The sequence below is a fragment of the Salvelinus sp. IW2-2015 genome, unplaced genomic scaffold (genome assembly GCF_002910315.2).
Source record: "Salvelinus sp. IW2-2015 unplaced genomic scaffold, ASM291031v2 Un_scaffold3817, whole genome shotgun sequence".
Lineage (NCBI taxonomy): Eukaryota > Metazoa > Chordata > Actinopteri > Salmoniformes > Salmonidae > Salvelinus > Salvelinus sp. IW2-2015.
This window is the reverse complement of record NW_019945091.1, coordinates 50,731-56,804: the sequence shown is the minus strand read 5'-3', so window position 1 is coordinate 56,804 and position 6,074 is coordinate 50,731.

Genomic DNA, 6,074 nt, shown 5'->3' with positions numbered 1-6,074 from the left:
ACTTGTCTTCATTAAGTCCAAGTATCTGTATAAACCATGTGGTGCTATATAGAAATTTCAGAAGGGAGCGAGACAGAGTGGAACGTTTTTTTCTTATGGAATGTGTCTGTAACTATTTCTTAATAATGTGAAGGAGATGCATTATAATGGGGACCAGTTTAGTTATCTCAACCAATGTCTGGTACGCAGTCACCCCTACTTTTCTCATAGGGGGAAGGTTTGGCAGTGTTTGAAACCATGTATGTCCCCTCTAGGGTTGCCCTTCTGATCTCAAATACCAAGAGGCATCCACTGTCTTTTCTGAGGTTATCCAGGAGGGGGGTATTTTGAGATGAGTATCTCAAATGACAATTGATCTATGCCATGGATGAGGTAGGTTTTGGTAGACAGTGAAGTAACCAAGATGAATTTGAACCGTCTCTGGGAGATCAAAAACTGACGATGTTTATAGCCTTGATGCTGTCCAGCGATGGGATACTCCTCTTTCGGGTAAAGGTTCTTATGTAAGTTTGAGAGGGGTATCTCTGGCTAAAATGAAACAAAGAAGTGTTGTTGTAAGCACTCATCAGAATTCAATTTATAACAGATGAATTGATCGAGAGTCAAAAAAGGCTTTGGTAGCTTATATTAATACATTAAAGATGTACTTTATATTGATAACTCTGATTGTCTACTGGATGAAGTGGTGTCCCCAGACGAGGACTAACAGAAAACTCAGAGTAGCTATTCTTTTCTTCTGAAATATACTACTTTTCTTCATATCATGCTTCTTTAGACCTGTCAAAATAAATAATGATTTACTGTGAATGTGTAGGCTCTATTAATGGATTTATAGACTTTTTAAAATGGCTTGTCGGCTATGTGTGGAAGATTGGAGATGCTAAATGTGTTTATGTTAATTAACGGTCAATTACTGTGAGACCAACAGTTATTTGCTTGACAATCACCGGCTGACGAAGTTTTTGAAGCACAACATAAGCAGCACCACAAAGTACATTTATAAAAAGAAACAAAAAAAATGTGTAGCCTACCTGCTGGAAAGAGTTAGATGTTGGATCACTAATGTGAACTCCCAAGATCTAAAAAACATTTTTGGGATTGAAATGTGGTATTTAGTTGTGGGTCAGAATGAATATACATACTAAGAAGATGCTAAAATCAAAGTGAGTCAGATCATGAAGACCTGCACCCTGATAGATTTCTTTAGATAATGACTCACGTGAAAGCTTCCCATCACTGCGTGGAGAGAGAGAGTTTGGTCCTGAGCTCACTCTTGTGTTCACAGCTCACCTCCTTACCCTCACTGACTGAAGACGACTGACAGGTCACTGTTGTTTGAGAGAATTGACAGAACCCTGTTTGGAGCTGAGAGGGTTTTCTCTTCTTGATCTTTGCTGTGAAGGATGGCTGACTCTCCTCTCCAACATACAGGTTACAGGTGGTGTCAGGACTGACGGATCCAGAATCAAACAGATGATGGTGAAGTCTCATCAAAATTGACTGTAATGTCTGGTTTTGGATCTGTTGGGAAAGGACAGAGACTCCTTTTTGCATCACTCTATTGAATGTAATGTATATGTCACAAGTGCACTGTCTTTACTAAACTAGAGCCTGCCATTCTTTTATTATAATTCAGCATGTCTTATTTGATATCATGCATATTATGTGTGCCATTTAATAATGTGTGCTGTGTGTTTACAACGATTGTCTTTCACTTAATTCCTTATATTCTCACATGTGAAATCAAATTGAATCGCATGGACTATTTTGCTTGGATCTATGGTGTGGGGATGAGGTGTGTGTCACTTGTCAGTTAATTATAAATCATTTTCAATGTTTAAGTACTCATAGATATTGTACACTTGATATATTTGAAAACAAAAACATTAAGTCACTGTTGTCTATAGATGATAACAGGCATCTACAATTATAGTTTAGTGAACAAAAACTTTGATTGATTGATGGTAATATTTTTAAAAGTATAGACAAACATTGTTATAAAAGAAATATTCCAGTTTTAATCACTCACAATGACCTTGGTAATGACCTTGGGCTTCGATGTGTTGGAATGTGACTGGAAATAACAAAATAGGTCTTGATCAGGAAAATGTCCATTCTAAATAAAAATTAACATGTGAGACACTCATTTGCACAAGTTGGTAAAGTATCATATACAACAATGGATCCTGGGCATGTTATCAAGCAGTAGTCTTCTGATCTGAACAAAATATAATGATAGAGAAAAATACATCAATAAAGTGATCAATGGAATAAACACAATTATTACAGCCATGAGATTCAGAAATATATAAAGAGTTCGTGAAGTAAAATTGTAAAAAGGAGAGAGAATCCTGTAGCACTAACAGATGATGGAACTTGGAATGGAGAGAATAACTCACCGAAAAGGAGATGACAAAACAGATGACCAGCCATATCAGGGATGAATAACGCCATTTGTCAGACATCTACAGACTGTTAGTCTGACTTCACAGAAGATGGTGACTGTGTCAGAGGGATTGTTTGAATAGAGAAGTAGATGCGGAGCTTGTTCACAGGAAAACCACAGAGCGCAGAAACCAGTCTCACATGGCAAGTGTGGCTAATGTTGCAGAGGAACATTCAGAATAATTCATCAGTGATTATTTTGTTGTCTGTAGCTATTTGTCTTTAACAGCAGATATTTTGCATAATTTGATAGCTTCAATTACATTTTCTAAACCAACAAACTAACTTGTCTGTCTGAGTAAAAAAATGTGTTTTTGACTTTTTGGTTTCATGTTTTTGACAACTGTATTTGTATTTGTGGTTGAGGTTTATGATCTCTAAAGCGTAGTAAACGTCACTTTGATCACAACTGGAAATGCTTGACCTGCCCAAAAGAGCAGCTCTGTTCCTGTGAGTGTCTGCGTACCGGATGAGCCTGGCAGATTAAATCCCTCTCTTTATAGAAGTAACAGTGAGACACATGGAGAGACGGAGGAGTCTGACAGCTCACTTGAACTGAGTCTCTCTCTCTCTGATGACTCCACAACTCTGAGGAAGTTCTGTGAGAACAGTATAATAGAGCGGTTAGCATTTTGTGGTAAGAAATTTACTGACAGCCTAATCACTCCTTGTTATTTCAGGCAATCTCAGTTAACCAGAACTAAAGTATTTCGTAATTGGTCAGATGCTTGATTACGTTCTGTGTCCATGTGTGTTCAGAGAAGAGAACAGAATAAGGATCAGAACCGGAACAAAGACTCCCACCCTTTGTCTTTTCAAGTTACAGGCAAGTCTAAGGGCCAAATGTCCCCTCCCTTGTTCTATTTTCCCGGAGTCAAATGAACTCATGGATACCATTTTTATGTCTCTGCGTTCAGTTTGGAAAAGAAATGCTAACTAGCATTAGCGCAATTGCTAACTAGCATTAGCAGTAGTAATCACTTGCGAAACTGTTCATCTGAGCGCTGAGCTCCTGTGAGTGTATGTCTACAGAGTGAAGCTAGAGTAAAGTCCCTCTTCCCACTATGGAGAAGAAACACTGATCTACAGAGACAGAATGGAGGAGTCTGACAGGTCCTGAACTGAGTCTCTCTCTGATGACTGTAGGACACACTGTCAGACTAGGCTGAGGAAGGTCTGTGAGATCAGAGGAAAATACATTTTCACACAGCAATGTGTTAAATCTCCAATATTGTCTAAGACTTCTGTTCCCTTCGTCAATATCATTGAACACAAACAGAGAACACAGAGAGACAGTGATGACATCTCCATATTAAGTTGACTAGCATTTTACTAAACAGATGACAGTGACTGACTAAAATATTGTTAGCACATTTCATTTAATGGGTTAACTAAAATAGTTAAAATGGAAGAACTATTGTAAAACTAAAGTGTGTGCATCTCACTACATCACCGTTAATAATGTTATCTGGCTAACCTTGAGCTTGGAGAGACCAAACAGCATCTAGCAATGACAAAAAGTCAAATGAGCATCTTTCATTCTGGGGAAAAAAACATCCTTCAAATGTCTTTGTCTTCTGTTGTTCATTTACATTTATACAGATGCAGTACATTAGTAGAATGGAGACTGTTCATTAGCAATAACAGCTCAATCACACAGCACATCATGACTTACATTCCACAGGCTGATCATTTAATTGTTTTTATACAGTACCATGAATGCACATTGTTAAGCATGGTCAACCAACCGGCAGGTTAGTTTTCCTAGGTGACGAGAGGTGGCTATAATACTGTAGGAGGAGATATCATAGCTATGTACATAGTGAAAGTATGCATTGTATCTCAGTTCTTCATGTGTAGTTTATAACCGGACATACAGTGTATTTACATAGAGACCAGCCAGCATACAAGTCTGAAAGAAAGTCACCTTTATTGAATGAATATAATCAAGCTGGCCAACACTCAAGTAATATTCTGATACACACATACAATAGACAAAAATAGGCGAGACTATTCTATGCATACTTTGTGGGTATGCACTAAGTGGAGACTCGAGTGCTCCCTTCGACAGAGAGTAAGGAGCTTGTATTAGATCCAACACTTATAAACTACACAGATGAAATGAAACTCCGCAGTATAGACCAAATGCAATAAACCATGAACAATTCTCTCCTCTACCTATCTCCTGTGAGCCATACTATGGAGTACCTGTTGCCTTCTCCACTAGTATTATGAGCAAGCCAGAACCTCTTCGTTCAACCTTACCATCGAATCCTCACCACCCCTGCTCCTTTCCTTTAGTCCTCTTTGTGACCCTAATGACCAGCTATACCAAGTGTGACATTTTCCATCGTACTGTTATGGACTAAAACACAATTAAATCTGATTCACGCCTGTGGACTGTAAGTCATGACTACTGTGTGATTGAGTTCAATTTAACTTGCTCAACCACCACAACCGAATGCCATGGCCCGCCACAAATGACACAAGCTCTACAAATCAATCAACTCTCTCACTAAATTGTACTAACCATCAATGCGCGACACCTCACTCTGTTACTAGATCGAATGACAAACAGAAGACAAAACGATTTGAAGGATGTTTTTTTTCACCCAGACATGAGTAAGATGCTCATTTGACTTTTGTCATGCTAGATGCTGTTCTGGCTCTCCAAGCTCAAGTTATGAGATAACATGTTAACGGTGATATAGTGAGCCCATGTCACAACTTAATTTACAGTTAGTTTTCCATTTTAACTATTTTAGTTAACCCATTCAAAAAATGTCGCTAACAATATTTAGTCACGTCACTGTCATCTGTTTACCGTTAAATCAGTCACACTTAATCCATGAGATGTCATACCCACTGTTCTCTGTGTCTCTGTTTGTGGTGTTCATGATAATTGACGAACGGGCACACAGAACGTCTTAAGACAATCCATGGAATTACCACACATTGCCGTAGTGTGAAAATGTATCTTTTCCCTCTGATCTCAACGACCTTCCTTCAAGCCTGCCTCTGACAGTGTGTCCTAGCCATCGATCAGAGAGAGGACACTCAGTTCAGCACTGCTGTAGATCCTCCTCTGTCTCGACTGTTGAGCCTGCTCTCCCTGCTGTTTTCTCGCTCGCTCTTCTCCGGGTTTAGTCCTCTTCAAGGTCGCCAGTAGGAGTCCGCGCCATGAAGAGGGACTTTACTCTCAGCTTCACCTCTGTAGACACTACACTCACGGAGCCTCAGCCTCCAGTGAACACGTTTCGCAAGTGATTACTACCTGCTAATCGCTAGTTAACGCAAATCTGCGCATAATGCTAGTAAGCGATTTTTTTTTCAAACTGAACGCCCCGAGACACTAAAAACTGGTATCCATTGGTTCATCTGACTACTGGGAAAGTAAGAACCAGGGACGGGACATTTGGCCCTTAGACTCTGTAACTTGAACGAGAGCAAAGGGTGGAGCTCTTTGTTTCCGGTTCTGATCCTTGTTCCTTCTCTTCTCTCAACACACATGGACACAGAACGTAATCAAGCGTCTGACCAATTACGAAATACTTTAGTTCTGGGTTACTGAGATTGCCTGAAATAACAAGGAGTACTTAGGCTGTCAGTAAAATTTCTCAACCCACAAA